Below are 12,436 nucleotides of genomic sequence, written 5' to 3'. Positions count from 1 at the left end.
TCCCTTCCCCCTCCCTTCACTCCTCACATTAAAAATCGGCCTTGTGCCTAATTTGCTCGGTGGGGGAGCAAATAAATACCATCTGTTCCGGCAGATACTGCAAGCTATGACTTGCTAGGACTAGCTATGACTAGCAAAGACCAGATGTGGGGGCAACCCCACATGCCTGACCTTTAACCAGCTCCCATTTCCCACCTCTCGGGAGCTGGTCCCCTTTTTCCCTTCCCCCTCCCTTCACTCCTCACATTAAAAATCGGCCTTGTGCCTAATTTGCTCGGTGGGGGAGCAAATAAATACCATCTGTTCCGGCAGATGCTGCAAGCTATGACTAGCTATGACTAGCAAAGACCAGATGTGGGGGCAACCCCACATGCCTGACCATTAACCAGCTCCCATTTCCCACCTCTCGGGAGCTGGTCCCCTTTTTCCCTTCTCCCTCCCTTCACTCCTCACATTAAAAATCGGCCTTGTGCCTAATTTGCTCGGTGGGGGAGCAAATAAACACCATCTGTTCCGGCAGATTCTGCACTTAAGATAATTTGTACCAGTCAATGGAGGGGAAACCCTCTATACTGGGACAATTATTATTTTTGGTAACCAGAGTGACCCCTTTTTGCCTACTTTTAGGGGAGCTGGTTTTTACCTCACATTAAAAACGGCCTTGTGCCTAATTTGCTCAGTGGGGGAGCAAATAAATACCATCTGTTCCGGCAGATACTGCAAGCTATGACTTGCTAGGACTAGCTATGACTAGCAAAGACCAGATGTGGGGGCAACCCCAAATGCCTGACCATTAACCAGCTCCCATTTCCCACCTCTCGGGAGCTGGTCCCCTTTTTCCCTTTCCCCTCCCTTCACTCCTCACATTAAAAATCGGCCTTGTACCTAATTTGCTCGGTGGGGGAGCAAATAAATACCATCTGTTCCGGCAGATGCTGCAAGCTATGACTAGCTATGACTAGCAAAGACCAGATGTGGGGGCAACCCCACATGCTTGACCTTTAACCAGCTCCCATTTCCCACCTCTCGGGAGCTGGTCCCCTTTTTCCCTTCCCCTCCCTTCACTCCTCACATTAAAAATCGGCCTTGTGCCTAATTTGCTCGGTGGGGGAGCAAATAAATACCATCTGTTCCGGCAGATGCTGCAAGCTATGACTAGCTATGACTAGCAAAGACCAGATGTGGGGGCAACCCCACATGCCTGACCATTAACCAGCTCCCATTTCCCACCTCTCGGGAGCTGGTCCCCTTTTTCCCTTCCCCCTCCCTTCACTCCTCACATTAAAAATCGGCCTTGTGCCTAATTTGCTGGGTGGGGGAGCAAATAAACACCATCTGTTCCGGCAGATGCTGCACTTAAGATAATTTGTACCAGTCAATGGAGGGGAAACCCTCTATACTGGGACAATTATTATTTTTGGTAACCAGAGTGACCCCTTTTAGGGGAGCTGGTTTTTACCTCACATTAAAAACGGCCTTGTGCCTAAGTTGCTCAGTGGGGGAGCAAATAAATACCATCTGTTCCGGCAGATACTGCAAGCTATGACTTGCTAGGACTAGCTATGACTAGCAAAGACCAGATGTGGGGGCAACCCCACATGCCTGACCTTTAACCAGCTCCCATTTCCCACCTCTCGGGAGCTGGTCCCCTTTTTCCCTTCCCCCTCCCTTCACTCCTCACATTAAAAATCGGCCTTGTGCCTAATTTGCTCGGTGGGGGAGCAAATAAATACCATCTGTTCCGGCAGATGCTGCAAGCTATGACTAGCTATGACTAGCAAAGACCAGATGTGGGGGCAACCCCACATGCCTGACCATTAACCAGCTCCCATTTCCCACCTCTCGGGAGCTGGTCCCCTTTTTCCCTTCCCCCTCCCTTCACTCCTCACATTAAAAATCGGCCTTGTGCCTAATTTGCTCGGCGGGGGAGCAAATAAACACCATCTGTTCCGGCAGATGCTGCACTTAAGATAATTTGTACCAGTCAATGGAGGGGAAACCCTCTATACTGGGACAATTATTATTTTTGGTAACCAGAGTGACCCCTTTTTGCCTACTTTTAGGGGAGCTGGTTTTTACCTCACATTAAAAACGGCCTTGTGCCTAATTTGCTCAGTGGGGGAGCAAATAAATACCATCTGTTCCGGCAGATACTGCAAGCTATGACTTGCTAGGACTAGCTATGACTAGCAAAGACCAGATGTGGGGGCAACCCCACATGCCTGACCATTAACCAGCTCCCATTTCCCACCTCTCGGGAGCTGGTCCCCTTTTTCCCTTTCCCCTCCCTTCACTCCTCACATTAAAAATCGGCCTTGTACCTAATTTGCTCGGTGGGGGAGCAAATAAATACCATCTGTTCCGGCAGATGCTGCAAGCTATGACTAGCTATGACTAGCAAAGACCAGATGTGGGGGCAACCCCACATGCTTGACCTTTAACCAGCTCCCATTTCCCACCTCTCGGAAGCTGGTCCCCTTTTTCCCTTCCCCTCCCTTCACTCCTCACATTAAAAATCGGCCTTGTGCCTAATTTGCTCGGTGGGGGAGCAAATAAATACCATCTGTTCCGGCAGATGCTGCAAGCTATGACTAGCTATGACTAGCAAAGACCAGATGTGGGGGCAACCCCACATGCCTGACCATTAACCAGCTCCCATTTCCCACCTCTCGGGAGCTGGTCCCCTTTTTCCCTTCCCCCTCCCTTCACTCCTCACATTAAAAATCGGCCTTGTGCCTAATTTGCTCGGTGGGGGAGCAAATAAACACCATCTGTTCCGGCAGATGCTGCACTTAAGATAATTTGTACCAGTCAATGGAGGGGAAACCCTCTATACTGGGACAATTATTATTTTTGGTAACCAGAGTGACCCCTTTTAGGGGAGCTGGTTTTTACCTCACATAAAAAAAGGCCTTGTGCCTAAGTTGCTCAGTGGGGGAGCAAATAAATACCATCTGTTCCGGCAGATACTGCAAGCTATGACTTGCTAGGACTAGCTATGACTAGCAAAGACCAGATGTGGGGGCAACCCCACATGCCTGACCTTTAACCAGCTCCCATTTCCCACCTCTCGGGAGCTGGTCCCCTTTTTCCCTTCCCCCTCCCTTCACTCCTCACATTAAAAATCGGCCTTGTGCCTAATTTGCTCGGTGGGGGAGCAAATAAATACCATCTGTTCCGGCAGATGCTGCAAGCTATGACTAGCTATGACTAGCAAAGACCAGATGTGGGGGCAACCCCACATGCCTGACCATTAACCAGCTCCCATTTCCCACCTCTCAGGAGCTGGTCCCCTTTTTCCCTTCCCCCTCCCTTCACTCCTCACATTAAAAATCGGCCTTGTGCCTAATTTGCTCGGCGGGGGAGCAAATAAACACCATCTGTTCCGGCAGATGCTGCACTTAAGATAATTTGTACCAGTCAATGGAGGGGAAACCCTCTATACTGGGACAATTATTATTTTTGGTAACCAGAGTGACCCCTTTTTGCCTACTTTTAGGGGAGCTGGTTTTTACCTCACATTAAAAACGGCCTTGTGCCTAATTTGCTCAGTGGGGGAGCAAATAAATACCATCTGTTCCGGCAGATACTGCAAGCTATGACTTGCTAGGACTAGCTATGACTAGCAAAGACCAGATGTGGGGGCAACCCCACATGCCTGACCATTAACCAGCTCCCATTTCCCACCTCTCGGGAGCTGGTCCCCTTTTTCCCTTTCCCCTCCCTTCACTCCTCACATTAAAAATCGGCCTTGTGCCTAATTTGCTCGGTGGGGGAGCAAATAAATACCATCTGTTCCGGCAGATGCTGCAAGCTATGACTAGCTATGACTAGCAAAGACCAGATGTGGGGGCAACCCCACATGCTTGACCTTTAACCAGCTCCCATTTCCCACCTCTCGGGAGCTGGTCCCCTTTTTCCCTTCCCCTCCCTTCACTCCTCACATTAAAAATCGGCCTTGTGCCTAATTTGCTCGGTGGGGGAGCAAATAAATACCATCTGTTCCGGCAGATGCTGCAAGCTATGACTAGCTATGACTAGCAAAGACCAGATGTGGGGGCAACCCCACATGCTTGACCTTTAACCAGCTCCCATTTCCCACCTCTCGGGAGCTGGTCCCCTTTTTCCCTTCCCCTCCCTTCACTCCTCACATTAAAAATCGGCCTTGTGCCTAATTTGCTCGGTGGGGGAGCAAATAAATACCATCTGTTCCGACAGATGCTGCAAGCTATGACTAGCAAAGACCAGATGTGGGGGCAACCCCACGTGCCTGACCTTTAACCAGCTCCCATTTCCCACCTCTCGGGAGCTGGTCCCCTTTTTCCCTTCCCCCTCCCTTGACTCCTCACAATAAAAATCGGCCTTGTGCCTAATTTGCTCGGTGGGGGAGCAAATAAATACCTACTGCAAGCAAAGACCATATGTGGGGGCGACCCCACATATAAGACCTTGGTCAATGTAGGGGCTACCCTTCATACCAATTGTCACTATCCAGCTCCCCTACCCCCCGGGGAACTGGTCCCCATTTCCCCTTCACTCCTCACATTAAAAATCGGCCTTGTGCCTAATTTGCTCGGTGGGGGAGCAAATAAATACCATCTGTTCCGGCAGAACCTGCAAGCAAAGACCATATGTGGGGGTAACCCCACATATCAGACCTTGGTCAATGTAGGGGAAACCCTTCATACCAATTGTCACTATCCAGCTCCCCTACTACCCGGGGAGTTGGTCCCCATTTCCCCTTTACTCCTCACATTAAAATTGACCTTGTGCCTAATTTGCTAGGTGGGGGAGCAAATAAATACCTTGGCCTTCGGGCCGGGGTCAAAGTGTAGTATCTGTTCTGCAGATGCTGCAATTAATATAATTTGAAGCAGTCAATGGAGAGGAAACCCTCTATACTGGGACAATTATTATTTTTGGTAATCAGAGTGCTCCCCTTTTTGCCTACCTTTAGGGGAGCTGGTTTTTACCCCACATTAAAAACGGCCTTGTGCCTAATTTGCTTTGGTAGGGAAGCAAATAAATACAATAAATACAATAACAGACGTATATCTACAAGGGAATATAAAATGAGACAAAAGTATATGCGCGCGCTGTGCGTTCTTAGCAAGAATATGTTTTCTGTAAAACGCATTAATGTGGGGCCCATCTAAAAATTATCCAGTTCTGTTTAAAAGTTTAGCTAGAAAGACTGTACCAATTGACCGAGGAGTGAACTTAGACTATTATAGAGATCTGTAGACGTATCTAAAAAAAAGATATTTCAAACTTAAGCGCGACAGATCAATAATAATGTTAGTCCGGTGAGTGAACAGTTTGTTTACTATTGATATGTGCACGCGTCTAGAAATACAATTTCAATCTTAAACGCGCCAGAGCTTAAAGAGTCCATTAGATGATGGGTTCCAAAAATAAAACGCAACAAAACGAAAAACAAATCAAATAATTTTCAGAAAGAATTTGATTTGTAAAACATGTTGTCACTTTCAAGATTCGCCAAAAAATAAAACCTAAACATTAAATGATAATAAAAGAAAAACGATTTTAACGCATTTTTGGTAATTAAGCTGCGACTTTTTATAAATTTGTATTCATTAAAAATCAAATCGTGACCTTCAAAGTTTGATCGATTTTATTTTGGTTAACTTGAAATTCGTAAAAGATTTAATTCGGAAAACTCTCATTTCCCGCCTTAAACACAATTGTTTTTGTTATTTTTTAGTATTAAATAACCGACGAAACGAAATGTTATTTTTAAAAAAAAAGTAATTTTTCAGTTATTTTATGACACTATCGTTTCCCGGGGAGAGTTATTTGGTTGAGGAACGTCCTTGGAACGCAACAAGTTCCCCAGGTGTTAGACACGATATCCAACGATAGGCACATGGACACAGCAACACAACGAGTCGAGATTTCGTCGGCTATAAACGGCTGGCATGGGTTGCTTCCTCTCTTCATTGCTTCGTACATCTTTCCGTTGTCGGCATTAATGGTATGCTGGAATTTAACGCTTATACAAAAATAGCGAACAAATGCATTTTTATAAAAATATATATAATTTATTTAAGATTTAACAATGAGGAGCATATTTTTATAAAGACCAGTTGAAACAAGATGCATGTTATGTCGCGTCCGCTGACCCCAGAATGCAACTGTTTTAAAACAATCGAATTATATTTAATTCTCTCTTTCTTCATTGATAGAGTGAGAAGAGAGAGAGAGAGAGAGAGAGAGAGAGAGAGGGAGGGGGATATATATATATATAGAGAGAGAGAGAGCGAGAGAGAAAGAGAGGGGCATTCATACATAACGTTTAAACATTGTTTTATTTTTGTATCCATGAGTTCTTTCGGGTTTGACCTTTCAAATTCTAAGGTCTTATATCGTTTTGCCTTGGTTCAATATTATAAAAAAACTGTCATTCTTGGCTTTAGTCATACCAGAACATTTTCAAAATCACAAGCACCTACTTAACACATCTGCACCTCACAAGTACAGGCAAGTTAGGCACAAGGTTCATTAATGTAAAAGCCCCCAGCTCCTCCAAAAAGAGTGATCTCCATTTGGCCACGATTTGAAAAAAATACGAGGGGCGTGCAATAAGTAATGCCCCTGACCCACTTCCAGTTGTCTGATCTAGCTGAAATTTTGCATTTACAATGAGTTATATCTCTACGGGTTATGTGGCAAATTACAGCTTTGAACTAATCGTGGTTTCTGTTTTACAGGTGTTGGAACTGAGCCAAGTGTGAAATGAAGCCTGTTGAGTCTCGAGCAGTGATCCGGTTTTTGTATTTGAAAGGACACACATCACAGGAGACTTTTGATGAAATGAAGAAACTTATGGTGATAATGCCCTATCATATGACCTTGTAAAACGCTGGCATCGTGAATTCAAACATGGCCGGAAGTCTGTGGAAACAGCTCCCAGGCCTAGTCTCCCCCCTTCTGCCATTGATGAGGCATCTGTCTGTTAAGTTGAGGCTTCCATTTTGGAGGATCGGCGCATTACCATTCGACAAATAGGCCAAGATGTCAAGATTAGTACAGGGTCTGTGGAAATTATCATCCATGACCATTTGCATATGCATAAGGTATCTGCCAGATGGATTCCCAGGTTGCTCACACCATTCCAGAAGCGAGAACGCGTCGAATGCTCGAGGATTAATTTGGAGATGTGCCAAAAAGATGAGTCAAAGTTTTTCAAACGACTGATTACACAGGATGAAACCTAGGTCCATCACTATAATCCCGAGACCAAAGCCCAGTCAATGCAGTGGAAGGACTTGGACTCGCCACGTCCAAAGTTGGTAAGGGTGCAGCCCTCCGCCGGCAAGGTCATGCTCACAGTCTTCTGAGACCAGGACGGAATAGTGATGACAGATTTTCTAGCAAAGGGTACCACAATTACAGGCGCCTATTATGCTTCACTTTTGAGGAAATTAAGGGAAGCTATCAGAATCAAGAGGCGGGGCAAGATCAGCAAAGGTATCCCCTTCCTGCAGGACAACGCTCCGGTCCACAACTCGCATATCGCCAGATCAGAAGCACGAGCGTGTGATTATGAAATCCTTCCCCATCCTCCCTACTCTCCTGACCTTGCACCCTCTGACTTTCCCAGCCATGAAGTTGTTTTTGAAACGAAAGCATTTCCCAGATGATGCAGCCTTGATTTCTGAAGTCACGTCGTGGTTGGAGGACCAACCTGGGGTGTTCTACAAAAACGGTCTCCAGAGCTGCATCAAACGATGGGAGAAATGCATAACTCTGGGTGGTTCCTATGTAGCGAAAGACTAATAACTGTGCCAAGTTTCGTTGCTCTACTGCTATGGGAAGTGGGTCAGGGGCATTACTTATTGCACGCCCCTCGTAAGCAACGTTTAGATATTACCGCAAGCAAGGTCGCCATGCGTTTCTCGGACATCATGAAATAAGTGTTCAAAATATGCTGTGCGTGCGTGTGTGTGCGTGTGTGTGTGTGTGCGTGTGTGTGTGTGTGATATCGTGGCTACCGAGAGTAAAGAAGGCCGATGCACATGACAGCGTGACGTCATTATCAGATTCAGTTGTAGGTATATGGTCTAGGCTATCAGCAACAGTTTCCTCTAGTTTTCAGTTTGCTAACATGGTGTATTCTTGCGTTGTTCCAAATTACTGGGGAAATTATCCAAAAGGCCCCAAAGTACATACATTTTCTTTTCCTAAATTTTCTCAATTTGGATACCTACTATTAGAAGAGAAAATGTTTATTCCAACCAAATATAGTAAAGTAGGTAATGCTATTTGTTAATAATTAAACGTGTATTTAATTAGAACTGTATTCAAGTACTTTCATAACGTTTGATAACATTGTTAATATAAATTAAAGTACTTTCATATCGTTTGATAACATTGTTAATATAAATTAAAGAAACAATACTATTTATTGCTAATACAGCAAATATTATGTTGATATGTTTAACTGTTTATTTTCTCATAAGGCTTTTTATCAGGAAGGTTGAAAATTTAATTTAATTTTGTTTTAGTTTTGAAAATTATAAACAAATAATTTTTGCATGAGAATAATTGTCAAAATGTCTTTTTAGTAATGAATAAAACCTTTCATTGAGTATTTCCAAATTATTTTGAAGTTCTATATTTTTTTCTAAAGTCGGTTGGAAAATTATACACCACGCGGCTATTAATGAAATTAGCCGTGACTGAGCGTTATGTATTAAAATTGATTGTTTCTTTTTAAAATTATAAACAAATAATTTTTACATGAGAATAATTATCAAAAATATTGTTTTTTAAATTTATTTACTTGCCTCCCCACGAGGGCACAGTTAGACACAAGGTCGGTTTTTAATGTGAGAAAATCTAGCTCCCCAAAAAGGTTCCCTCTGAATAGGAACAAAATAAAATAAAAATTGTGTCAGTCATGAAGGATTTCTCCTCCACTGATCGAGGACAGAACAAATGAAGTGTAGCATCAGAACAGATACTACACTGTGATTATTATTGTAAATGTTTGTTTACTATCTTTTCTTAGATTTTAGCAATAGTTTACATTATGGTATGAATGTTTTCTTTAATTATGTTTTTAGGTATGTGAACATCATTTTCGGCCTGAGGATGTAATAAAGAAGTCAAGATTCGATGGTGAAACGTTGTGAAATAAACACGCAAGATGAGAACATTAGTCCGAATAATCTCTAAAGCTCCTAAAAAATAACATTCAACCTATGTGACTTTTCTCTAAATTAAATTAAAAAATATTTCTGCACTAGTAACTTTTATTGTTTCTTTGTATTTAAATTATTTGCTTAATTTCAATTTTTTGTATTTTATCGTTTGTTTTCATTCTTAAAATTATTTATCGTTTGTTTTCACTTTTAAAATTATTCATCGTTTATTCATGGGGTTTAATATGTTATTTAATTCTTTGTTTCCTAAATTCATAATTCACTTATCTCAGTATTAAATTGTATATTGCTAAAAAATTACTTAATTTTACATAGATAATATTTATATTTTATATTGAATAAAGTTCAGTTTCAGTATTAATCGAACTGTTTTCCTTTTTCTTAAAAAAAAAGTTTTATTGCTCTTTTTCGAATGGCCTTGATATTGTACTGACAGTCTGATAAATCTTACCTACATTGCCTGCTGGCATTTTTTAGTTAACAGGCCTTCTTCTTACTCTCGGTGGCCGTGGTTAAAGCCGGCTGTACGAAAAAAGGTCATTTGACAGCAGTAGATGAAAGTGGCATGGATACACACCTAGCCGGACGAAAACAATAAAACATAAGTGATTTTCAAGAATAAAATAATCATTTGTAGAAAACGGGATACTTGGTTGATTGTAAAAACAAAATAATTGTTGATTGAAAATAATACACGCAAAAATTAATGACAGAAGAAAACGCCTGTGGTCGAATTGTTGGTATGGCCACATTCTGAGTGAAGTTCCACAGTGGGGGGGGGGGGGTGCAGTGTATTGAAAATTGTTACATAATAACTAGAGCTGTGACAACAGCATATTCTTTTCATTCTTTGGACTCTCAAGTATATACCCGACACAGTTAGACACACTCAATCAACCGAGAAGTACGTCAGTCTATATAAAAACATAAGATATTAACGGATATATACTCAAGAGTTAAAACAATGAAAAGAATGTGCTTTTGTCACAACCTGAAATTGATATCATCAGTAGATTTAAGCCTGTGAAAAAAAACAAAAACATTCATCGAATTTTTATGCGTGTGTCTCCCGTCCTCACAAACCCACACTCCTTCACCGCCACCGACAATAAAAATATAGGATTATATATTAATATATTAGTGTGTTGTCCTTCTTTTAAGTACACCAAAACTATTATATGTACTTGTCTAGCTACAACCACAGCAAGGAACATTCTTTCATTCTGTTTTTACCAAAAAACTAAATTAAATCTCCATGATCGAAGTTTCTTACCTAAAATATCTAATTTGTGGAACAGGATACGGATAGTCTGTTTTATAACCGACTGTAACATGGTCGTCTTCAAATCTAATGTAAACAAATACTTGAGCTGTCCTCTTGGACAATCAATATCAATTGATTGCTCGTATGAATATCCCAACTATGACGATCAAGAATAATAGGCGACACAAAGTTCGCCGGAAGCGGTGTCAGATAAAACTTCGCAATAATATAAAATTGTTCCGCTTACTAAACTGGATTTTCTATTTTCGTTAAAAACAAATAATATGAATAAAAAGAAGCTGTTTCCGTAGAGGTTAACTTCCTAAGTGGAGGAGATCAACAACTAGTAAACAAGCAAATGGGGTATAGGGTTAGGGTTAGGGTTAGGGTTAGGGTTAGGGTTAGCCCAGAAAAGGACAGGTTTATTAATCTATTTTTTTTAATATCGTTTACAAAGATAAGTATTAGTTGATATTTTTTGCCTAAAACAAGTGAAGCATGCATGGTCCCCCGTGAGTGCACAGTGAACGAGGCATAAAAAAATGACTAAGATCAGCACCCCCCCCCCCATTTTGGCCCCCAAATCCCCAAGGGACGTCAAATCCTGGTGAAAATGAACAAACGGTGCAGTTTTAAGCCTTAACATATGCAAATTTGAGTTCTGCACCATGCAACAAAAGAAATGACTAAGCCCATCATTTGCCCCCCCCCCCATTTAGCCCCCAAAGTCCCCAAGGTCTTAACATATTTAAACTTGAGTTAAGCACCATTCAAAACTGATAAATAGACAAAAACAGAAAATTTTGGACAAATATGGTAAAATAGTCCAAAAAATGGAGCGTTTTTATTAGCCCTAAAAGAGCCTCCAGGGCTCACCCAAGAGTTATCGCAAAGTATAGACAAACAAAATTATATAGAAATCAGTTAGTTACAACTTTTCAGAAAGTTTTATAAAAATCGAAGTCATCAATTTTTTTAATAGGCACAAAAGTGTCAATTTTAGCCATTTTAACCCGAATAACACAGTCGAAGTTTACCCGAAAAAATTCGTTCTGTTACTTTTTTTCTTACTCATATCGTGTTTAATGTTTGTGCAAAATTTCAAAAAAAAATCCAAGGTAGTTATTGAGAAACGTGTGGAGAGACGAACGGGCTTAGGGACAAGGGTTAATGTACAGGTCTACCCTCCTTTTTGAACTGTCTGTACTACTTATTTAAATAAAAAAATACATGAAAGGCGTTTACATTATTTGCATGGAATAAAATAAAATAATAATAAATATAATATAAAATAAAATCTATCTATAAAACGGCTTTACATTATTTGCAGAAAATAAAATAAAATAATAATATTACATTATTTTCATAAAATAAAATAGAATAATAATAAATATAATACAAAATAAAATAAATAAAATCTATATATTAATACGATAGCGTGTGTGTTATTTTATGAGTCATGCTCACATCCGAGTCATTTTATTGTTATGTACTTCCATTTCACGTCATAAATAATTCTACCAAGAATTCTTCATAAGTTTTGGTTTCGGTGTCCATTATAGATGATAGCACGCACGTAATTTATTTTTTTTATAAATAATTTTACTAAGAATTATTCATAATTTTTGTTTTGATTATAGCTGATTACACTGAAATCATCTATTTTTTTATAAATACTTCTCCCAACAATTCTTCATAAGTTTTGGTTCTGGTTTTGATTATAGCTAATAGCACGCCAATAATCTATTTATTTAAAAATAATTTTATCAAAATTTATTCATAAGTCTTGGTTTCGTTAGCAAACATTTATAAATAATGAACCTCCACCTTCATCATCCCTCCCAAATGAAAGAAAAAATACACAAGGAAACGGCAAATACAAGAAATCTGGAGTATATTGTGTTACTAATTATTTTTGAATGTTTTCTTGTTGGTTAAAATGTAATTGAGGTAAATATAGGACGTTAAAACTGGATATGATATA

This window comes from Euprymna scolopes, chromosome 24 (genome assembly GCF_053919585.1).
Source record: "Euprymna scolopes isolate OS-2025 chromosome 24, ASM5391958v1, whole genome shotgun sequence".
NCBI lineage: Eukaryota > Metazoa > Mollusca > Cephalopoda > Sepiida > Sepiolidae > Euprymna > Euprymna scolopes.
Note: the sequence above shows the minus strand (reverse complement) of the source record.